This window comes from Musca autumnalis, unplaced genomic scaffold (genome assembly GCF_047663935.1).
Source record: "Musca autumnalis isolate F117 unplaced genomic scaffold, ASM4766393v1 scaffold_2, whole genome shotgun sequence".
Classification (NCBI taxonomy): domain Eukaryota; kingdom Metazoa; phylum Arthropoda; class Insecta; order Diptera; family Muscidae; genus Musca; species Musca autumnalis.
The window spans coordinates 216,256,716-216,282,617 of record NW_027411755.1 but is presented as its reverse complement, the minus strand read 5'-3'; the positions used below and the strand labels follow the sequence as shown (position 1 = coordinate 216,282,617).

The following is a 25,902-nucleotide window of genomic DNA, read 5'->3' as shown; positions in this document are numbered from 1 at the left end:
ATGTTCCTTTCCGATTTCTGGCGCAACATTAAATTTCAGGGACCTACATATGTCCAATGAAAGAATCAAAGAAAAGTCCATGGGCATCATGTATGATTTTTTTGTATATCCACTGCATCCACCTAATATGGGTATTTTACCCAAACTAGAACGTGCAGCCACATCCGCCGATCTTGCAGAATCTGTTTGAACTAGTTGAATATTGACGTATTTTTGATCGGTTCTACTGAAATCGGATGCTCATCAAAAACGTATGTATATTGCACGACCCCTTTAAAGTATTTTGTATGGTGTGATGTAACTTACAGCACATATGTATTTTCCACTGAGTGAAAACCTAAAAATGCATTGATTATGGAAGAGATTGATTCGTTGTACCCAAAATCCGGATACATATTAACTGATTATAACCAATTCGCGTATGAGAGGCTTTTTAATTTTAATATTTTTTGAATTTCCTATACTTATGACTTATATTCCTATAATTAAGAGTTATCACAGTAAGCAACTAGGCTTTCGTGATTGTAATAGAGCTTGCAAAAAATCGATGGTACTATCGATAATATGGATTATTTTTTAAAAATTTTATATAGATAGTTAGTTTGGTCTATCGATATTATCGGATTAAAAACCCCCAACCTAAAATTCATTGAAATAAAAAAAAAATTCTATATTCCCGCCATTTTCATTTCGAAAATAATGTTGATGACAAATTAACGATAAAATCGATAGCAAACGATTTTTTGAAATGAATGTTGGGAATATCGATAGTTTGCCAGCTCTAGATTGTAAACCATATTTCTTGACAAAGTTTAAGCAGAGTACATTAAGTACAATGTGATACAAAAGTTGAAAAAAAAATTTGCAGGGGTTCGTTTTTATACCCTCTACCATATGGAGGGCATAATTACATTTGTCATTCCGTTTATAACACATCGAAATATTCGTCAGATACCCTATAAAGTATATATATTATTGATCAGCATAAAATTCTATGTCGATTTAACCATGTCCGTCCGACTGTCTGTTGAAATCAAGATACAGGTCGCAATTTTAAAGATAGAGAGTCAATATTTGGTACAGAAGTTTTTATTGCTTGCAGGATGGTTGGTATTGAAAATGGGATATATCGGTTCACGTTATGATATAGCCCCCTTAGAACGGTACCTCCCGATATTCGGTATTTTGGAGGTCTTAGCTTCATTATCCCACCAAAATGGCTGAAATTTGGTTATTAGTTATCGTTGGGTGTATAGAACTTTCCACCTGAAATTTGTTGGTTTAAGTTCACTCCTTCATATAGCCTCCAAAGAACGGTACCTCCCGATATTCGGTATTTTGAAGTTTTTAGCTTCATTATCCTATCAAAATGATTGATATTTGGTAATTTGTCTTTGCTGAGGATATAAAACGTTCCACCTAAAATTTGTTGGTATTGGTCCACACCTTAATATAGTCTCCATAGAACGGTACCTCCCGATATTCGGTATTTTGAAGGTTTTAGCTTCATTATCCCACCAAAATGGCTGAAACTTGGTATTAAGTTATCGTTGGGTGCATAGAACTTTCCACCTGAAATTTGTTGGTATAGGTTCACGCCTTCATATAGCCCCCATAGAACAGTAACTCCCGATATTCGGTATTTTGAAGGTTTTAGCTTCTGTATCCCACCAAAATGGTTGAAATTTGGCAATTCGTCTTCGTTGAGGATATACAAAATCGTTTCACTTTAAATTTGTTGGTATAGGTCCACACCTTCATATAGCCCTCATAGAACGGTACCTCCCGATATTCGGTATTTTGAAGGTTTTAGCTTCATTATCCCACCAAAATGGTTGAAATTTGGTAATTAGGCGGAGCTAAGTACTTTCGTAGACGAAAGGAAACTAATTATACCATTCTCTTTCAATTTAATTTTGGTGGAGGGTATAAAAAGTTCGGTCCGGCCGAACTTAACGTATTCTTACTTGTTTGATTTTATTACGATAAATGAAGTGAAAACCAGGTTTTCTTGGATTTTTAACCTTAAACGGACATAACTTATTTTATCCACAACGGATTTCTATTATCTTTTCTTTAAAAGGGGGGAATTAGGTCATTCGAAGACGCCATAGTTCTTTAAAATCGGTTAACACATGGCTAAGTTATAGTGGTTTAAGTGTGACAAAAACGCATTATAAAACAGGCAAATGATTTTTCTCGCGCTCTAGGCTGCGTAGAAGATACCAAACAGTATAATTATTTACTTTTTTCGAAAAGGAAATTTAGTTAGCTTTCCAAAATGGGAAAAAAACAATGAAATCTGTTGTGAAAATAGATGAGTTATGCCATGTTTTGTGTATTAACTTTTTGGTTTTTTTTTGTATATTTTCCTTTACACTGTGAGGTGAAAGTCTGGGGAAGAGATAATTCCTTTTGGAGATGAAAGCCCTTGGTGAGTATATTAAGAACCCTGAAGGGCAGATTCGCCGTGAGCCGAACTTCCGCGTTATGGCGTGATGAAGATTTTGCTAGAGACCCTGCAAACCATCAGGAGTTAGCGTTATATCTTTGTTCACGGTTGCTTTACCTTATTTTTGAGATGACATGTCAAATCCAATGAGGATTATTTTCGTATAGCACTTCGACCTTCTAACTCGCTTCCTTCAATCTTTTCATAGTCTGTTTTTACATTTACCCTGTTTTTGAGTAAAGCTCGATTTCCTACGAGAAATTAATTAAAAAAATATTTCTGCTGGTTCCCGAGAGGTGCATTTTTTAGCAGCGACAGATGAGAGAAATGCCATGAAAGAACAGTAGGTAGTACAAATGGTAGGTGCAGCGAAGAGGGTAGTGGAGGGGAGCTGGATGGCGTACAGAAGCGGATTGTTGGTGTCTGTAATGATGGCAGCGATGCTGGTGTAGTTACGGCGATTATGGGATGGTGACGCGAGACCTTTGCTATAGGAGGTTGGAAGACTCAGCGGTTCACATTTATATTCCCAGATTATCGAATTAAACGTTCACGGTTGACCACCACAAGAGAAAGCAGCTGAAGCACCAACTTAGGCACAGTCTATCTTCTTTAATAATCCACAGCAGCACATAGATTTTTTCCGTGTTTTGTTTTATTATTGAAGTACTTAAGACCGCTCAAATCTAACTACACTCCTCCTCTCGTTTTTGTTTCCTTTCCAGTAGTGCAATTCTCCAACACATTTTTAGAGTAACCGACAAAAGTCGGTAAAATTAAAATGTTTATAAATTCGGTAATTAACGATATTTTTCGGTAATTTAGCGACCAAAAGAAAGTAGACATAAAGTTCTACCGATAGCAACAGTGTTGTCAACGTTTATTTCAACTTTTCATTCATAATTTGGCGTTTTAATTTTACCGACATTTGTCGTTAACTCAAAAAATGAGTTAGAAAATCGCACTACAGGTCACCATTTTTGCGCTGAATTTCTTTTTTTCACTCCTTCTATTCTCGTGACATATGATTAGAGGGTAAATAGATCAAGTATATAGATGTTCTCTTTCACTCGGTCTCTCTTGCATTGAGCATGCACCTGTAGTGGTCCGTGATTTACATCAATGGAGGGCAAATTGAGAGAGACTCATGTATTTTTTACAGTTTTGTGTATGAGGACGAGCATTTCTACCCAACAGTGATTTACATGGACTTATTGCATTGAGATATTTGAGATTTACATTGAGTGGTTCGTTGTTTTTTTTTATTCTCTGTCGGTACTGATATTTCAAGGCCAACCATTAAACATTTCAAGTTCAAGGTTGTTTTTTTTTCCTTTCTTTTAAGAAATGTGTTAGGAAATATTTGTATGGGGTCTTCCATGCAGAAGTTACTAACATGGTTTTCGTAACAATATGAATGCCTGAATATTGAAGTTGCCGTGGAAGATCATTAATGTACATTAAGAATATGAGTGGACCGAGAATAGATCCTTGCGGATCACCTCTATGAAGAGGTAATGGTGACGATAGGGTATCGCCAACTACGACAGATTGTACTCGCTGAGAAAGGTACGTACTGAGCAATTTTATAGAAGTAGTTGAAAAATTGAATTGTTCACATAACTTAAAACTCAAAGTATTGTGATCCACACAATCAAATGCTTTTAAGTGATCTAGTAGAATAAGAAATTATATGTGGTTGTGATCTATCATGCTTCTTATATTCTCTGCAACACCTAGGTCGGAAACCTGAGTGTTTATCTGTCAAAAGTTTGTTTACATGGAGAAATTCACGGATTTGTTTGTGCATTAGTTTTTTAAATACTTTTGACAGATATGGTAGTATTGCAATGGGTCGGGAACAACCCGTGGATTTACCTTTTGTCACAGGTATTATTTTAGCGTGTTTCCAGGCGCTTGGGTACTGGCTCGTGGTAAGAATAGTGTTATATATGAGTGTAATGTGATGTAGTAACTTCGACATTAAAGTCTTGAAAAAATGGGGATGCACGTAATCGAGACCAACTGCACTTGATTTAATAGCACAAAATGTATGTAAAACTTTAGCCAGAGAAACACATCTAAATTCGAATCCGCTACTTGTAGGAAAAATTGAAGTTGTAGATGATTTTGTAGAAGGAAACAAATTCATGTCATTACTTGGCAATTCCAGAAAATTGTCATTTAGATCATCAAGATTGTCAATGATTGGCGTTTCATACTTCTTGCCAATGCCATTTTCTTGGATTACGTTCCACTTGCTTCTTGAGTTGACTGCATATACAAATTTGTTCTCGAAGTATTTTGTCTTGGCTAGTCTAATAGCTTTATTTGCTTCTTTACGTTTCCTTTTCATGAAGTATATCAGTCCTAATTCTCTTCCATCGTTTGCAAGAAATATCTCTAATTTCGATCAATCATTTGATGTGTGGGTAAATTGAAAAGATTAACTATATTTTTGTTAAAAAAGAGTAATTGATCGTTAGCATTTGTCATGTTATAAGTGTCATTCCAGTTAATTTTTTCAAATTCCGATTCAAGGTAAGTATAGCTGATATTTAGAAAGTCGAAAAATGTTTTAGGAGGTACATAATCATTGCATTCGACATCATAAGTTAAGAAGATCAGATCGTGTTTAGATAAACACGGCGCACATAGTTGATCGTATAACAACACTTTAGATATGTTGTCTACAAGAAAGAGATCCAGTGGTGTGTTTGTAGATGAGGATTTATGTGTAGGCATGACGGAGTTGACATTGAATGGACCAACAGTTTAAAAAGCTTCTATGAGATGCATCTCCTGCAGTACATTTGAATTGAGATCACCGATTACTATTACATTTTCATATTCGACTGCAAAAGTTTCAATAAATTCCAAAAATGAATTATAGAAAATTTCTGTTCGGCCTATGTAGGCATCCAATAAGTGTCTTCTCTGAGTTTATATTTAATTCAATAAGAATATACATATATTAGAATAAAATGCTCTATAAACTTTGCGCGCATTGGCCAGTTTTTTGAACGCGAACGGATTTTGAACCAAAATGTTTCCTTAACCTTTATAACAAAAACCGCAGATTTGCTCACAAGATTTTTTTTAATTTTTTTCAAATGGAATTGCAAAATATATTTTTTTCGAATTGGGTGGGTCATTTGTTGAGCTTAGTATACATTTGAATTTTTAATTTTCACTTTACCGAAAGAAAAAAACACAAGTTTCCTGGTGACAGCAGTTCATAGGTATATGTACACTTCATCATTGCATTGTTAACCACCACTCATACTATTTTAAGTAGGCATTCCAGATATAAATAAACTTTGTCTGTAAATGTCCCTGAAATTCTTTTGCGAATTAAGAAGACCCGTTTTTTGCTTACGCAAACAGACATAGACCCCGACCTGTTTTGTCATAACAAACATTATAAAAGCCACCCACAACTTGTTCATACCCAAAAAAATAAAAAACGCTAGACAATTGTAACCAACAGATTAGAATAAATAAAAAGTGCCGTCACACTTTGCATGCAATAACAGCGAAGAAAATTCTTAAAGTGCGCGTCACATATAAAATTGTTTATTATGTACACACAAGACCGTGGCATACAATAGCCTTACATGCATACATACATATGTATATACAAAAATTCATACATATGTTTGTACTTACTCACGTACGCCAAAGTTAAACAAATGCTTATGGGTTGAAATAGTGCTCACTTTTGACTATTGTTGGTGAGATAGGGTAATGAGGTTGGAACTTATTTTTTATGACTTGGGACTAAATTAATGATATTGGACTATCCTAGCAATTTTTGAAAAGTTGTATACGGCTTAAATATTTTAGAAAGAATGGATTTGTCCACAAAAACAGTACATACATAAGTAAAACTGTGACACAAAATGGAGTTGAAAATCTGGGGCACAGATAATTGCTATTGGGAATGAAAGCCCTTGGTGATTATATTAAGAATCCCGAAGGACAGATCCGCCGTGAGTCGAACTTCCGAGTTATGGCGTGATAAAATTTCTGCTGAGGGTCTTCAGCAAGGCATCGTTATATCTTTGTTAACTGTTTTTTAGCTTATTTATGGCTTATCGCTTGCTTCAATGTCCTTTTCGTCCCTTATTTTATGAACCACTATAACAGTTCCACAAGATGACGGTTTTCAGCTTTGAAATGTTCTGCAAAAATGTCCCTCAGAACATTTTAGGTTCGGCTCTCATTTACTACTAATCGATTTTGTTATGTGATGATAATAAGCTAAACAACATTGAACAAAGATATAACGATAGTTTCAGATGCCTTATGGGGTCTTCAGCAGAAACTTCATAACGACATAATTCGGAAGTTCGACTCATTCTTAATATACTAACCAAGGGCCTTCATGTCCAAAAGGAATTATCTCTGCCCCAAAATTTCGGTTCACAGTGGACTACCTAATGTGAACATTTTAATCTAACGATTTTTTAAGCCTCCACCATATCATGGAGGGTATATTAAGTTTGTTATTCAGTTTATAAATCATTGAAATAATCATTTGCGACCCATAGTGTATATTCTTCATCTTCTTCTTTACTGCGTATTTGATTTTCGAATGTTAGCGATCATATTACAATTGTCAAAAATTTAAATACTTATGTTTTTTTTTTAAATTATAAACAAAATAGGAAAATATATCTCTTTTTCTCGCTATGCTAATTAAATTTTCTGCGTTCGGGAATTCTGTCCATTGCTGGATATTTTGAATCCATGACATCTTTTTTCTTCCTCTTGTACGTCTTCCTTCTATGTTTGTTTGCAGTATTTCCTGTAGAATGAAGTATTTACGGTTTCGCATAATGTGCCCTAATTATGCCGTTTTTCATTTCTTTATGTTGTTTAAAAATTCTCTTCTTGTATTCTTTCTTCGCAATACTTCAATATTTGGTACATGCAGGACGCATGGTATTTTTAGAAAAACTCCCAGATATTTGAAACTTTGTACCCTCTCAATATGGAAATGTTGTATTTTTAAAACCAACTCGTTGTGAGCGTTGTTCTTACTTATTATCATAAATTTTGTTTTGAGAGTGTTTATTTTTAGCCCATACAACTGACTACATGATGTTAGTCTATCGACAAGATTTTGTAGGCCTGATATGCTGTCAGATATTAATGTGGTGTCATCAGCATATCTGATATTATTTAGCTAATTGTTAATTATCAATATATCTTCTTGGATGCCATATATTGGGATTTGGGAGTAAATGTTGAAGAGTAGTGGAGATAAAATGCATCCTTGTCGAACTCCTTTAGATATTGCTATATCTTCAGTTAAATCTCCATTTATGTTGACTTGGGCAGTCTGATGCCAGAACAAGCTTCTAATAGACCTTATCTTCTTCTCATCGATTGCAATAATTGTGAGAATTTCCATGAGCTTATCATGCTGTACAGTGTCGAATGCTTTTTCGTAGTATAGAAAGCATAAAAATACGTCTTTGTGGACATTTCTACATTTTTGAACGAGTATTTGTATGCAGAATAAAGCCTCACGGTCCCCCTTTGCTTCTTTAAAACCAAACTGAGTTTATCCCATTTCCTTTTCAAATTTTTCATATACCCTCTTCTGGATAATTTTGAGAAAAATTTTAATAGCATGGCATATTAAACTAATGAGACGATAGTCATTGCATTTTTTGGCATGGGGTTTTTTGGTATTGTTATGAAGGTGGATTTTAGCCAATCCTGTGGGTATATACCAGTATCGTAGATGTTATTAAACAGTTTTGCCAGTAGCTCAATGATGCTATTATTTAACATTTTTATACCCTCCTAGCGTCCGCAATAATTGAGATAGAGTGCTGAAATTTTGCACCCAAGGGTCTTTTTTCCATAAGCAGGTCAAGTTCGAAGATGGGCTATATCGGTCCACTCTTTGGTATAGTCCCCATATAACGGTACCTCCGGATTTGAGGTATTTTGACGTTCTTCGCCACATTTGCAGACCGAATTAGCTATAATTTGGTACTTAGGGTTCCTAGTGATCATCAAACTTATATCCCATAGGATATGGGCATAGGTCCATGTTTTGGTATAGTCCCCATATAACGGTACCTCCCGATTTTCGGTATTTTGAGAATTTTAGCCACAATTTTTAACCGACATATCTGCAATTTGATATTTGAGGTTCTCGGTGGTCATGAAACATCTCCACGAAACATCGTCAACATAGGTCCATGTTTTGGTATAGCCCCCATACATCGGTACCTCCCGATTTTCGGTATTTTGAGAATTTTAGCTACAATTTTTAACCGAACTAGCTGTAATTTGCCATTTGAGGTTCTTAGTGGTCATGATATATCTCCACTAAACATCGTCAACATAGGTCCATGTTTTGGTATAGTCCCCATATATCGGTACCTCCCGATTTTCGGTATTTTGAGAATTTTAGCTACAATTTTTAACCGAACTAGCTGTAATTTGACATTTGAGGTTCTCAGTGGTCAGGAAACATCTCCACTAAACATCGTCAACATAGGTCCATGTTTTGGTATAGCCCCCATATATCGGTACCTCCCGATTTTCGGTATTTTGAGAATTTTAGCTACAGTTTTTAACCGAAATAGCTGTAATTTGACATTTGAAGTTCTCAGTGGTCATAAAACATCTCCAATGAAACATCGTCCACATAGGTCCATGTTTTGGTATAGGTCCATGTTTTCGGTATTTTGAGAATTTTAGCTGCAATTTTTAACCGAACTAGCTGTAATGATCTGTATTTTGAGAATTTTAGCTACAATTTTGTCTATTCAAAAATAATCGTCAATATAGGTCCATGTTTTGGTATATCCCCCCATATAACTGTACCTCCCAATTTTCGGGAATTTTCAGTGGTCACGAAATTTCCTCACTAAAATTCGTCAACATGGGTCCATTTTTGAGGGTCTACATTGTTTTGATGAAACTACCCTCAATTTCACTCTTGAAGTTCCCTGCAGCTATAAAACTTTTCCGCCAAAAATTTTAAAGATAGGTTGACTCTTCGATATAGCCCCGTAGGTGGTACCTCTCACCTAGCTGAACACATTTTTTTAGATTAGATTAGATAACACTGTGCAACAAAATGGAGGTGAAAGTCTGGGGCACGGAAAATTTCTCTTGGGGAAGAGAGGTCTTGGTGAGTATATTATAAACCCCGATGGACAGATGCGCCGTGAGTCGAACTTCCGCGTTATGGCGTGATGAAATTTATGTTAGAGACCCTCTGGGCCATCACAGTGTAATTTAAGCGATATTGGGAGGCAGTAGGAGTCTATCCATTGTCGAAAAGTTGTTACACCTAAAATTGTGAAAGGACCCTATTTATTCCATTTTAATTAAGACTATTTTATGGTGGAGGGTATAAAAAGTTCGGCCCGGCCGAACTTAACGACTTTTTACTTGTTAATAATTCAATTGGAATTTCATTAGGGCCTGTGGCTTTTTCATCTCGATGGGATTTTATTGCTGGTTTGTGATTTGTGATGCAGTTTTCTGTCATATAATCTGATTCATTGTTGACGTAGCTTGATCTGTTATCATCCTTAAATAGTGTTTGGATATATTCTTTCCAGATATTTTTCTTTACTGCAATATCAAAGACCGGTTCGTTGTTGTTATTGAAAAGGACAGATGGATTTGTATTCCTATATTGTCCAGATGCTTCTTTCAATTTCTTATGCAGGTTTAAATCGTCATGTAGGCTCATAAGTCTTTCAATTTCCTGATATTGAGTATTTAGGTGATTATTTTTTGCGTTACGTATCTCCCTTTGAAATTCTCTATTTATTTCCCAATACTTTTCGTAATATCTATTTTTGAATGCTCTTCTTTCATCTATTAGCTGCAGGATTTCTTGAGTCGTCCAATGTTTGGTCTTGGGTTTTTTTTTAAATTTCCTAAGGTGTTTTTGGCTATTGAGTTTATAGTATTCTTTACATTATTGCATATATTTTCTATATCTTCGCTGTCAACATTATTCAGCTCCGTATTTATTCTTGTATATACTTAAGATTTTAGTGTTTGGTTTTGAAGTTTTCCTAAGTCAAGTTTTTTTATTTTGTGACTTTTTAGTATAAGTTTTATGTGTATTTTTGCCATTAAAAGGTTATGATCAGATGGTACATCAGCACTCGGCCTTCTTTATTGATGAGCAGTGTCGTGTGTTGATAAGAATAAAGTCTATTTGGTTTCTGATGATGTTGCCAATTCTGTCTTGAGGAAGTTTGAAGTTTTCCTAAGTCAAGTTTTTTATTTTGTGACTTTTTAGTATAAGTTTTATGTGTATTTTTGCCATTAAAAGGTTATGATCAGATGGTACATCAACACTCGGCCTTCTTTATTGATGAGCAGTGTCGTGTGTTGATAAGAATAAAGTCTATTTGGTTTCTGATGATGTTGCCAATTCTGTCTTGAGGATATTTCCAAGTGTAGAGCTTTCTTGACGGTAGAGTGAAAAGTGTATTTGCTGTCTTCATGTTGAACTCTCGACAGAATTGAATGAGTCGTTCGCCTCTTTCATTTCTTTCGCCCAAGCCATATCGTCTTGTAACGCCAGTTACTTCACCTCTCCCTACTTTTGCCTTAAAATCACCTTGGATGATATTTATATCGTGTGGTTTTGTAAGACAAGACTTTCTATTTCGTCATAAAACATTTCTACTTCTTCATTGCTTCTGTCTGATGTGGGAGCATATACTTGAATTATATTGATGTTGAGCGGCCTTGCTTTTATTTTGATCATCATGGTCCTATTTGACTTTGGAAAAAATCCTACTCGCTTTTGGAAATGTGACCTCTTATGATAATCCCAACACCACTCCTATGATTCTTGCTCGAATTTCCAGAGAAGAAGATTTTGGCACCATGGGATACGAATTCCGAAACATTCGGCCACCAGGTTTCCCAAACACCTAGGATATCTATATTAAGTCTTTCCATTTCGGATGTTGTGTTGCTTAGTATACCTGACTCGTAAAGGCTTCTAACATTCCAAGTACCAATTTTAAGCGTCTTTTTAGTTTTACCTCCTTGAGGGCCATATGTTTGTTTCTGCATTCATTGTAATATGCTTTTCAAGAGATCAGTGATTTCCCCTTATCTTCTGATGGGTTGTACGTTTTCCGTCCTCGTTTCAGCCGCTCTTTTTGGAGTACAGACGCTGTTTGAAGCCGCCCACTGTGGAAAAAGACACCGCTACCTGTTGGTCCGCGATAGGTATTTGATTTCCCTCTTACCATCCCAGTGGTCTCAAAACTTCTCCAATTGTCAACATAGCTCCCATATGGCGGTATGTTCCGATTTTCGGTATATTGAGGATTTAAACTGTTATTTTTAGCCGAACTAGCTGTTAGTTGAGTTAGTTTGAGTTTCCCAGTGGTCACAAAACTTCTCCAACTAAAATTGTCAACATAGGTCCCTGTTTTGGTTTGCCCCCCATATAATATCCCATACGCCTTTTCGGTATTTTGACATTTAGTTAATTTTTTACGGAAATAGCGTTAATTTGACATTTCATGTTCTAATAGGTCGGCATTTGATGTTCGCAAAACATCTACACCAAAAATTGTCAACATAGGTCGATGTTTTTGTATACCCCCACATAACAGTACCTCCCGACTTTCGGTATTTAGCGGATTTTAACCACATGCTTAGACCGACCTACCTCTAATTAATTATATCATGTTCCCAGTAGTCGCAACATAGGACAATGTTTTGGTATAGCCCCCATATAAAGGTACCTTCTGATTTAGGTGTTTTGAGGAGTTTAATCGCATTTGTTGATCCAGCTACCTGTAATTTAACATTTGAACTTCACAGTGGTCGCAAAACATCTAAACCAAAAATCTTCAACGGTACCTCCCGTTTTTCGGTATTTGGCGGATTTTACGAAGACTGCTGACTTTCAGTATTTTGAAGGTTTTAGCCAAATTATTTTTACGCACATAATTTGGGCTCTTTGGATCTGGAACATACTTTTTGCACAGATATAGTTCTACATTTTGGTTTAGCCCCAGTAGAGTGGCGCCACGAATTTTCGGTATTTCTAAAGTTTTAGCCACAAAATTCAACCGAAATAGCTAAGAACTGGCTCCAACATAATTTATGGTAGAAGATATAAAAATTTCGCTTTTTTTGTTATTAAAATGTTTTAATAACAACCGAATTGCTGTATCGAATTCTCTATGGACAGGGAATATTCCTAGAACAGATTTTTCATCTCATTTTTTATTCTTTGTTTTTTTTTTGCGCCATAATATTTACCCTATTTATGTAAGCCTCATATGAAAATATGGTGGAAACTGCCTTTTGTAAGACAGTTTACATAAAGTCGTCGTAGTCATAAAAGAAACCACAACATCTGTGTGACTGCCATACAAAATGGTATGGCTTAAACCATCCCCCACCATCCGCCCACCTTACTATAACAACAACACAATACATTTAAGTTGCTTGCAGTTATTGTGGCGACAATGGTGGTGACATTGGCTTGGCAAGCATGTGGTGGTGGTGGTGGTAGTGTTCTTGGTCATAAAAGACAGTGGCTGCAAATAGGACTCTGTGGTTTTTCCACTTGCCCCGTGGTATGAACTTGCTTTAGTACACATGATGCTGGTGGTGGTGGTGGTGGTGACAGATTGGGGTGTTACCACTTTTATGACTTTTGTTATTTTTACATTGTTTGGGATATTACAAAAGTTTGTCACACTTTTATGTCACCTTAAATATCAATCTAGAATATTTGTACAATTTAAAACACCACCACCATTATTTTTCTCCGAATCATTTGTTCTGGAGTTTTATGACGTTTGCTCTTGTTTTTGTTCAGGGTGATGAAAAGTTTACACAAATACTGCATTAGACTGAAACTACTTTGCCTATAAAAGAAGAAAGAAATTTGTAAGCTGAAATGTTTTATGATGCAATATAAGATGGACATTATTTTCTTATGAAGTACGTATGTGACAGTTAACAAGAGTTTAAGTTTTTTTATTGCTTAGCAATGTGGTGGTCTTGGTATGGTTGTATGTTATAAAGACAGGAATAACGTATCAAATATCCTAACACAATTGATGAACAGTATAAAAAGTTTGACTTTATGACAAGTATTTATGTAACAATTTTCTGCAAATTGCTGACCAAAAAGTCGTCCTGCAGAACAAATTGTCCTCTAGCTCTGTTTTCGGTGTAATAAGCAAAAAGGACATTAAATTCTTTTACTACGCAATTTTGCATTGCTCTTTATGGAAATCTGCAATCGTCAAAAATAAATTAGTCAGAGGCAATTATGGACAAATGTGCATCTATAATGAAACAATTGGGGAAATTGTACAGAAAATAAATTCTGCTAGAACATACCACATTCAATGGTTGTCAAACCTCCATTAAGTGATCTGCTAAGGGTAATGCATACCGTGCGGCCAAAAAATTTCCACAGCAGGTACTAACATGAATCCATGGTCGTAGTACCATTTGGAAATAACAATATATGTAAGAAAATGGATGACACCAGTCCATGTTATGGTATAGCTTCCATAAAACGTACCAGACGAATTTTATGCATTTTTATAGATTCTATCACATTTTTCCTCCGATTGTGCTGTATTGCAAAATTAATATCAAGATATTTCTACCTTTAAGATTAGTCTCCTTGTAAATGTACCAAAACGAAGTATTTTGTAGATTTGAGTGCAATTTGAGATTTTCATTTCCTGTGGCATAAATAACTTTTCGTTAAAGTGTTAGACACAAGACAACATTTAGGTGTAACCTCAATATAGCGAAACCGAATAGGTTTTTAAAAATCGGACATTTTTATTGGCTCATTTTGAAATACAGGTGCAATATAATATGTTGTAAAAATTACGAGTCGATCGGATAAAAAAGGCAGGTGAGATTTAAGCGTTAGAAACGAAAAATTCATTGTGATTTGCATGTAATATCGAAGTTTTAAACACGGTTTTCTCGAAATGACACTTTTGAATGCGGTGCCCACTGTAGCTCGAAAACGGACGATCCGATGTTCATATGGTTTTGTGGGATTGTTATTCACATAAAACGCTTGTCCTTAGACGACAGACTTAAGAAAAAAATTTTGGACGGATAAAATTGAAAATAGACGGTCAAAATAGAAAATTTTAATATGACAGTTCACCTTTTTTTTAAAAATGGATCTTTTTTAATTCTGTTTCGCTTAAGGACAAGATTATTAGGCTCTTAATGATCCCACACAAACATATCGTGATCGGCTTATTCATTTTTGAGCTACAGTTACCGCAAACTGCTTTACTAAAAACAGTGCTTCTTAGGCGGCCATTTGTCAGAACCTTGTGCAATATTTTTCAATTTCAGATATAAAAAAATCTTCTAAAAAAGTTTAGTATATTTCCTGGAAAAAATTTATGAAAAATGTTTTTTTCGTCCTCAGTAAGTGGCCCTTATGTCAGGGAGGCCTACATTTTAAAACTCACAACAATTAAATATTCTGAATTAAGTGGGATAGTTAAGTTAGTTTCCTTTTCTTTCGAACACGAATACCCCAAACGTTTAAATAAGGTCAGAAAATGTATGTTAAATTATATTCAGCGAAGTGTGGGCCTATGTTGACAATTTTTGGTGGAGAAGTTTTGTGACTACTGCCACTGCTGTTGTAATTTTTTTAAATCTGACTTTACTCACTTTAACCACGGTGCGTAGTCAATTCTCGAAACCGTTGACAGCATCTCCTTGTAAAATTGATAACGGCGTGCTCATTTCGGCCACAAAATGTTAAAAAACTAAAAAAAATACTCCTTGTGTTTTCATGAAAGTCATATAAAAACGCATATGGTAAATCCAAAATTCCTTTGCAATTCCATTTGAAAAAAATTAAAAATTTTTTTGCGAGAACATCTAGCGGTTTTTATTCTCACATAAAGCGGTTTTTATTCTCATATAAAGAAAAATATTTAAAAATATCTTATTTGTTGCTATGAGAAAATTTATGCATAAATCGTTAACAGCGTTTCATATCTATTCGTAGATGTTTAAACATTTAATAAATTTATTATTATGTTCGCGGAAAATCAACAAATAATAAAAAAATGTTTAAGTATATCCAAATTATCCTGTCCCAGAGTCCGTAGAAACCCTCAAAAAATAAATTAAAAAATATATGCGGAAACTAAGGAATGCGTAGAAAAATATGAAACCAAATTTATAGAGATTGGGTATAGAAATTGCATATTATAGCAACAACAAAAAAGAAAAACTTATTGTTGGAAATATATTTTTTTGTTTGATTCGAAAAATTAGAAAAAATATTTCGGAGTTCTCCAACTATTTCGCTAAAATCCCATACACTAATTAATGTGAATTGCTAAAATTTTATTACATATGGTTTACCATCGTGAAAGCTTATTTGCTTACTGTGATAATTTATAAGGATAGGAAATTAAGAGTAATATTGAAATTACAATCATTCAAAAAATGTTGAAATTAAAAAGCCTATTATTCGCGAATTAGTTAAAATCAGTCGCATCCGTTTTTTGGATACAGTAAATCAATCTCTTTCAATATTTATGCATATCTCATTGTTTCACTCAGCGGTCAAAGTGTACCACCAGTTGCATCACACAATGCAAAAAAAACCTTAAAGTGGGTAAAAGTGGCGCAATTTGCATACGATTTTGCTGCGCATCCCGTTTCAGTAGCACCCATCAAAAATACGTCTATATTCAAATTTCCCATGAAGTATTCTTTGAGTCTTTCTTTGGGCATATGTCTATAAAATGTAAGGTTAAGCCAGAAATCGGAAGGGAGCAAAAAAAATTGTTGGCTTCAACCCATTTTAGCTATTTTTCTGCATTGATTCCAACAACGACCTTATGGCATTCCTCCTAAAACACTTCATTTTAAAGAATTTCAATCACACTATATAGAATATGTTAACATTTCGCAAATTCTGAATGGGTGAAACTCGGATTCATCGATTGTAAAACATTTTTGGTGTTTGCCATATACCCTCGTTAGCATAAATGCTGAAGGTATAAAAATTACTAGTGACCCGTACTACATTACTAATTAACGTTTACGTGATGAGCTGGATATAAGAAATGTCAGAGATGAAATGATAAATTACAAAAAAAGATTAGAAATGCATCAAAATCCCCCTAGCAACTAGTTTGATGACTAATGTAGAAACATTTTCATGACTAAGAAGGAGAGCCCCATAAGATTTTTTGTGAATCATCAAACATAAAAATATATATTATAAAAAATCTGTAATAAACATCTGAATGTCATATAGTCGAACCCCTGGGTGAACCTATAAGAATCACTTTTAAATCATACCCCCATTATTATAAGTCTTCTTTTGTTATAATTTGGATTTTACGAACAGATTTATTGCGTTCTGGTTAACTTAAAGTTAAAAGTTATCATTAAATTTCAAGGAGGACATTCTTGGCATTTACTTTTATTGTGAAAATTATAGTTGTAATGCCTCCAAATTGGTTTATTTTGCGTTTTCAAATCCATCCAATAGTAAAAGAAGACATGTAATAATGGCCCATAGTAAGATAAGAATAATGTAAATATCATTACTTGATAGAAGACATTAATAAAATTTAATTAAAAAAAATATTATTATTATTTATTTATTTATAATTTTTTTTTTTTTTTTTTTTTTTGAAAAAATTATTATAATTACAAATTACAATCAAATTATATTTAAATAAGAAATAATTTAAAAAAATTAAGTTTCAGTGTTTTATTTAGAAATTCACTTAAAACTAAAAAATAATTTGTCGCTTAGCCTCAATATATATATTCTTTCTCATTATATAATATCTCTAATAAAACGCTTGCATTTAAATTATGAATGGTGGCAAAATTAAACGGCAAGCGTTTTATTTGAGAGATTCTATCATGAGAAAGAATGTATATATTGAGGCTAAGCGACAAATTATTTTTTAGTTTTAAGTGCATTTCTAAATAAAACACTGAAACTTAATTTTTTTAAATTATTTCTTATTTTTAACTTTTTAGTAATTACATTTTTTGACCACTGAGATCCCCAAAAGCCGAATTACAGTCCATTTGAGCAGAAAATGTAGATTAAAATGCTTGCAATTGGGTGGTACAGTTATATGGATGCTATATTAAACCTTGACCTACGTCCACAATTTTTAGTGGGGAAGTTCCTGAACTATTGAGAACTCCAAATGCCAAGTTACAGCAAATTCGGGCTAAAACTGAAGACAAAATCCTCAAAATACCAGAAGTCGGGTGGTACCGTTATATGGAGGCTATAGGAAAAAATGGACCCATATTGGTTTTGGTTTCATATTCATGTATTGTCATCTAAATCTGAAAAATGTGCAAAGTGTTAGTTCGATTGGTCAACTGCAACCGTGCTAAAAATCAGTTGCCAGATTTTAAAAGGGGGTCAAGTTAGACACCGTAAAAACACTGTAAGAATGGACCAATATTAGTTTTGATTTCATATTCATGTATTGTTATCCAAATCTGAAAAGTGTGCAAAGTTTAAGTACGATTGGTCACCTGCAACTGCGTGAAAAACGAGTTACCAGATTTGAAAAGCAAAATACCGGAAATCGGGTGGTACTGTTATATGGGGGCTATAGGAAACAATGGACTCATATTTGTTTTGGTTTCATATTCATGTATTGTCACCTAAATCTGAAAAGTGTGCAAAGTTTTAGTTCGATTGGTCAACTGCAACCGTGTTAAAAATCAGTTACCAGATTTGAAAAGGGGGTCAAGTTAGACACCGTAAAAACACTGTAAGAATGGACCAATATTAGTTTTGATTTCATATTCATGTATTGTCATCCAAATCTAAAAAGAGTGCAATTTTTAAATTCGATTGGTAAACTGCAACTATGTGAAAAATGAGTTACCAGATTTGAAAAGCAAATTAGATAAAACACTGTAAAACAGTGTAAAAATGGACCAATATTGGTTTTGATTTCATATTCGTGTATTGTCACCCAAATCTGAGAAGTGTGCAAAGTTTTAGTTCGATTGGTCAACTGCAACCGTGTTAAAAATGAGTTACCAGATTTGAACTAAACACACACCAAGGCAAGTTAAATAAAACACTGTAATAAATGGACCAAAATTTCTGTGTGAAAAGTGGTTAAATTTTAAGTACAATGATTATATCTTTATTCCTGGAAGATATGTCCTATCATCGTAAGTTATATTTAGAAGTGGAACTGTTGACCTTTCCATTGCACTATAGGTTCAATGGCAGGTTTCTGAGGCAAAAAGTATATTTTTGAAGTCATATATTTGGATAAAATAGTAACGGGATTAGATTCTTAACACTTTGAGCCAAAGATATTGCATCTTACATTGTAAAATTTTATAAAAATCTATCAAACGAAAAACAAATTTGTTTCGCTCGACAATTAAAACCGCTAATATAATAAACAGTTTTTAATGGATAGCACGTTTAAAATTAATATTCTGATTAAAAATTAAAAAAGTTAGATTTGGTACGGAATATTTGATGTAGACTTTTGGTGTATTTTTTGTGTAGTTTGTATTGTAGTTTATATGGTTTTTGGAATAGAACTCTCGGTATTGCGACGTATTCGCAAAACTATATACATGTGGTAGAGGAATTTTATCCCTGATCAATAATACATTATCGATTCGAAATCTGCTTTTTCTGGTTTCTGCTCCAATTTTATTTCTATATAGGATTAGGTAGTAAATATAGGATTATATAGGATTAGGTAGTAAATATATATAGGGAAACCAAAAAACAAGTAAGAGATGGCTATAGCCGGGCCGGGCCGACCATGTGATACCTTACACCACTTCCTCTGTTCACTAGTTTTCCACGGAATTTATTTCAAATTACAGTGACACGTTATGTTATTGATATTGATATAATTTGCATCAAATTAGTGGTCAATTCGTCCAAAAATTAAATTTGGGAATTTTTCCCACAATGGTAAATGGTCAATTTCCCACGATAAATGCTATCCAATCTTTGGTAAAAATTATTGGCATTTTCCTTGACCAAACCTCTAACTTTGTGCAAAAATTTATGGGTATTAAAATATAACTGAGACCTCTAGCGTGATTATGGTTGCACTACCGTAATAAAAACTGTAGGATCCCTGTATATTAAGGTGGTTTTAAAAACTCGATGTCGGTTTTTTTTTTATTCGGCAACCCCCTAAATGTTTAGTTTTGTTAGATTGTTTGACCACAATCGGAATTTTATCGAAATTGCTTCCCTAGGTTCAATATATTTACTACCGAATCCCATATAGAAATTAAATCAGAGCAGAAACCAGAAAAACAGATTTCGAATCGATAATGATTAATATAAAATTGCAAGTCGATCTGTCTGTTGAAATCAAAATAATGCTCACAATATTTAAAAAAAGAGCTTTATAATGCGGTACAGACGTTTCCTGGGATTTTTTGTATTGAAAATCGGTTACAACGGTCCACATTCGGATATATGTAAACCCCATAGAATAGCACCTCCCGATTTTCTGTGTATTTAAGGTTTTAGCCTCATTATGCCACCCAAATGGCTAAAATTTGGTATTAAGTCTTCGTTGGGACTACAAAACTCTCCCCCAGAAATTTGTCGGTGCAGGCCGACCTTTTGACTTTCGATATTTTATAAGTTTCAGCCTCATTATCCCATCGAAATGGCTGAAATTCTGTATGTAGGCTTCATTTGGGCTGCAAAGCTGTTCTCCAGAAATTTGTCGATGCCGATCAACGTTTTAACATCGCCCTATAGGACGGTACTTCCCGATTTTGGGAATTTTTGTGGTTTTAGCCACAGTATCCTACTAGAAAATATGCAATTTTGTATTTAGTCTTTGTTGGGGGATTAAAATATTACCGCAAAGAATTGTCTGTGCAGGTCCAGGTTTTGATATAGCTCTCATATCCAACGGAAAGGGTTGAAGTTTTGTGCTTAATCTTCATTATGGGTAAAACTATTTCTGCAAAGAATTGTAGGTTCCGATTTTCCACATATTCCAATGTGGCTTTATCCAACCGAAATGGCTGAAATGTGGTTTCAGTGAAGGCCCGCCAGAACTTAACGACGCACAGTGTTGCCGCTTCCATACAAATGTGGACAAAAATAGAAGGCGTTGACCTAGGTTGATGAATTTTTGCACAAGTATTTATGAGGGCACAGGAATGAAAAAATAAACTTTGGTCCATATCGGTTCAGATTTGGATATAGCCCCCATATATATCTTTTCCCGATTTTGCAATAACTCGGTCAATTTTAATCGAATAGCCTTCAAATTTTCCCCCTTTTCAGTTTTACCGATTTTGATTTGATTTCGCAAAAATCGGTACAGATTTGGATATAGCCCCACATATATCTTTCACCGATTTTGCTATAAATCGGTCAATTTTTTAAAAATAACGTTCAAATTTAACATGTAATGTTTTCTTAGGCCTGTGTCCTCATAAGTACTTGTGCAAACAAAACTGAACATGGGCCTAAAGAATCCCATGTTAAATTTGAAGGCTATTCATCAAAAATTGAGCGAATTATAGCAAAATCGGGGAAAGATATATATAGGGGCTATATCTGAATCTGAACCAATTGTTGTAAAAATCAGTGTAGCTACTCAGGGTCCTAAAAAATAACACATACTAAATTTGAAGGCTATTCGATCAAAATTGAAGGAGTTGTAGCAAAATCAGGAAAAGATATATATGGGCTATATAAAATCTGAACCGATATATCTCAGATAGTTGCAGGGATGGGCAGAATGTTTTTACACATTTTGATTTGGAAGAGATGCCCAATTAACGGAAAACAGGAGCCAAGGTGGCAATCAAAAGATCTGCTCTACTAAATATAAAGAATTTTAAATTTTTTTATCAAATTTAAATTTTGATTTCATGATAACGGTACATTGCCCATGTGCAGTTAATGTAAACTTTTTGTACTAAAACTTTATATTTTTAGCCCACTCATCAAATCCCCATCCAAAACTTTTAGTATTATCAACAAATTTTTGAGAAAATGTTATTTTGAATGTCGTCTAATTTTCATATGAATATCGCCCTAGATCACCTGGGAAATACTTTTCATATTTAAAGAGCTATAACTTCATTATGGATGCAAATATCGACAAAATTCTTTCACATTCCTTGTATCGGATGTGTTTACTGTAAGAAGAAAACATAAACATGTGTAAAAGTTAACATCACATTTTTTTATCCACGCGGCAACACTGTGCGACGTTTCCATTTGTTTGGACTTGTCATATGACTATGGAAATGGAGCTAAAGAAAATGATTGGCCGTTATGATTTGTTCCTAGGTTTTATCATTTTTGAGATATAGAAGTTCGGGTCACATAAGTCCTATTGAAATGGGACTAGAAAAAATCTTATAGCTTGTAAAATTTTCTAAAAGATTGGCCTTCGTAATTTTTTCCTAGGTTGTACCATTTTTGAGATATATAAGTACAAGTTGAGAACACGACAAATAATACAAATGAAAATATCATAAAGGTCAATCTTGTAGAGAACTTTCACAGTTACAATATTTTCTCCAACCCCATTTCGATAGGACTTGCGGTTCAAAGCAAATCGTGAAAACCTAAAAAATCTCTAAAAATGTGTGCGGTTTATTTAAAAACCGCTCCGGAGATTTTTTTGTTTTATTGATTTTTCTCATCTATGAACATTGTAGTTTCAGTTTAAAGTTGGTTGAAGAGCACCGTGAAGAAAAAGGCTTCAAAATTTTTCATATTTACAAATTTGCAATAATGGTTGTACAAATAAAATTTATCAAACTTAGCTTTTGTCTTGTAGCCATTCACATCCGATATGCCTGATGAACTGAATAAAACCACCAGCGAAACGATCGTAGCATATTGGTTGGGTGTGTGGGACTTCGCTAGAAGTCACTTTTTCAATACAAAACTCCTTAGGTCATTTTAGCTGGATTAGTTCAATTAATTAAAAACTTCCATAAATAATGACAGCAATAAATACGATGAACTAAGTTTGGAAGAATTTTTAGAAAACATTTTAGAGTTATGTTGCGCAACAGATAACGATGGTATGAGTCGGCCGGGTTTTTGTAGCTTTTGGGCCATTTCATCAAGTATGAAGTTATTCCGGAAAAAGTGGTATCGTTGTAAATGAGCCGCCAGGAAAACGTACTGAAACAAGAATCAAAACGATCCGAGAAAAGCTCCTAAACTTCACTTTTTCTGAATTTTGTGTAGGAGGTTCCCGAAGAAGTGGACCGATATAGTCCACATTCCAACCTGATACATGACTGGATGATATGGTACGATGTGCCAAGTTTGGGCCATTCAAAAACTTCATGCGAAAATTATCTTGCGGTTTTGCCACTTTGGTTGGCGCCTTTGGGGTTTCATGGAGATTTTAGGCCATTATCTCTGAAAGTATAGACTTACGCCCGAAAAAATTGTTCCTTTGTAAAGGAGCTCTTAAACTTCACTTTATCCGAATCTTGTGTGGGTGTTACCCGAAGGAGTGGACCAATATTGCCCATATTTGGACCCGGACCAAAAATTTTGAACTTTTGTGGGGGATGTACCCGATTGTTCCCTTCGTTCACACCATTTTACAGAAAATGTTTGAACTTTTGTGGGGGATGTACCCGAAGGAGTGGACCAATATTATCCATATTCGAACTCGGACCAAATCGATTGCTCCCTTCGTTCACACCATTTTACAGAAAATGTTTGAACTTTTGTGGGGGATGTACCCGAAGGAGTGGACCAATATTATCCATATTCGAACTCGGACCAAATCGATTGCTCCCTTCGTTTACACCATTTTACAGAAAATGTTTGAACTTTTGTGGGGGAGGTACCCGAAGGAGTGGACCAATATTGTCCATATTCGAACCCGGATCAAATCGATTGCTCCCTTCGTTCACACCATTTTACAGAAAATGTTTGAACTTTTCTGGGGGAGATACCGAAGACGTGGACCGATATGGCCCATTTTCGGGCTGAGCTTATACAAAATATTATGATACCCAAAATTTGGTTAGAATCGGTTGATCCGTTCGAGAGTTATCGTGCACACAAGGCAGTCAGACAGATGGACGGACATGACTTAATGAAACGAATTGGCACATTTTTTGTCGTATCAAATAATATACATCCTCGTTAGCCTAAAGGCTATAAAATGATACTCCTCAATATAAGGAAGAAATTCATAAACTACATCGACCCAATGCGTTCTTCATATTATTGCATTTTATTTTACTCAAAAATAATAAAAAATATGTCAATAATAAAACTTGGATACAAATTGAAACCATGGACTCAATGTGGTGGAAGAAATTCCACCATCTATCTGCCTTAATAACAATAACAAAGCCGCATTAGTACATGGTTGATGTTAGTTGCAGAAAAGAACCAAATCAAAGCAAAACCCTCAATAATAAGACCATCGGCCACATACACGCACACTCACACAAAAATATTAAATCCCACAGACAGTACTTACCAATTTATTGAACCGACTTTAAGTGCAATAACAAAGAAGAATAACACCCAAACACACACACTATGAACTTGTTCAATCTGCAGTCTTAGCCGGGCAGACACAAGACACAAAAACGTGTCTGTAAAGCTATGAATGTGTGCCGAAAACCTCTGCTTCGTACGGTGATGTGATGGGTGGGTGGGGTGGTGATTCAATGGTTTTATTGCCACGCAAAAAGAAAATCACAAAATAATAATGTTGTTGGCGGCAGCAAGTCGGTCTGTCAGTTGGTTTGTTGTCCTTGAGTAATCCACAATTATCTGATGCTGATGATGTTGTCTCAATGCTCACTCACTGTACTCATATGTATATCTGGGGTATTTGAAATACTATAGATGGAATATGAAGATGGCACAAATATGTTTAACACACTCACATTCACACATACGCACATAAGCTCCAGCTTTTTGTTTTATAAATAAACATATATTCTGTTTGATGTGAAATTGGGGATTTGTTTTCTTAGCTCGACTTTGAATGATTTTTCTTTTTGTTTTTTGCTTTTCACTGTAACAAGATTTACATTAATCCCATTTATGTTGATGCCTAAAAACAAAACAAAGATATAATATCGGTTGGATCTTAACGCCAAATCACTTTGAATCCAGTATAACCTTTAAATACGAAACGAATTTATTTTTTTGTGTCACTTTAATTTTAAGATTGGTTTTTGGTAAAAAAAATCACTGTTTTCCTTGAAAGAGATTTGAAATCTTTATTCATTTTCCATTTGTTTTGATTTGAATAAATGTGACAAATCACATTGTGGGATGACGTTAACATTATTTATCAACCATTTAAAATCTCATTTTGCCCGACAAAACTAAGCTAACAACAACAACGTTGATAATGACATCATCCTCAAGCTGTCGTTGTTGTTTTCTCTTTTGTTTTGCCAAACATTTTAAGGGGTGTCATCGTAATGATGCTTTACAAGAAAAGTTATTTAACTTTTCTTCTAAGAGATATTTAATATCCTTGACTTGTTTTTGAGATTTTTTGTCTGGCTGGTAGACGAATACACGCGCTTAAGCTTTCACCGAAAATTATTAAAGCCGATTTGTTTTCATTTTTCTTGTATTTTCATCCCTTTTTTTCCATGTCATGAAAACGCCTTAAAATTGCCGTATTCACCTTTAATTTTGTTTTTGTTTTGTCTTAAATTCTTTCAGTGTCACACGCACACACAAATTCTCTCAACACACAAAGTTTTGCCTTGTCAATGGTTGCCTTGATTCCGTACCGTTTTATATGTGCTTAGTTCCGGAATTTGCGACCGTAACGTTTTGAAGTTTATCTGCAACTGATTTCACATGATTTCATTGCGAAAGCCTTTTGATGTAAAAGCATCCCATGAAAAAGGATGCTGCAAAAGCTTTCTCTCTCTCTCACTATCCAAAATTGCACAACGGTAAAGCTTTTTTCATGATTTTCTTCTCACAAGAGAAATACTGGGAAATTTTTATTTTTGCCTTGTTTGTTTTGATATCAAAATTTATGGGGGTTTGTCAGTGCCGCTTGTTTCGTCTCTCCATCATCTGTCATCATTTTCGCATCCACGTTTCTTTCTCTCAATTACGCTTTAGTTGTGTGGTTTGTTGCCCATGTGTTTTTAACAACAACAACGCGATTTTATTTACCAACACACTTACACATGGAGCCTTTTTGCTTGTTTTATTTATATCATATCCCTGAGCGAAGCACTGCGACCATTAAACGTGAATATACATGTCCTAGGACAGGTTATGAAAAGGCAAACACGTGTCAGCCTTAAGGCTTAAGAGGGTATATACACTTTGAGACGTTCAAAAACGTGTCTTACAGAAATAATAAGCTCATGTTAAGAAAAAATACTTTCAGATAATTTGGATTCGCCTTAAC

The 25,902-nt window shown here is 34.6% G+C and overlaps 1 protein-coding gene across 5 annotated transcripts in view; it reads right to left on the bottom strand.

Annotated features, from left to right (window-relative positions):
- Positions 1-25,332, bottom strand: part of wry (delta and Notch-like EGF repeat containing weary) — a 260,765-nt gene extending 235,433 nt beyond the window's left edge. Inside the window, exons 1-3 of one of the 5 annotated variants that reach the window (XM_073970874.1) lie at positions 25,156-25,326; positions 24,398-24,567; positions 23,983-24,333 (exon numbers count right to left, since the gene is read on the bottom strand). The gene's annotated coding sequence lies outside the window, so the exon portion shown is untranslated. Of the gene's footprint in view, positions 1-23,982; positions 24,636-25,155 lie in introns of all 5 variants that reach the window. The other 4 variants (XM_073970872.1, XM_073970873.1, XM_073970870.1 and 1 more) reach the window with 4 other exon arrangements.
- Between the last annotated feature and the right edge of the window lie 570 nt (positions 25,333-25,902).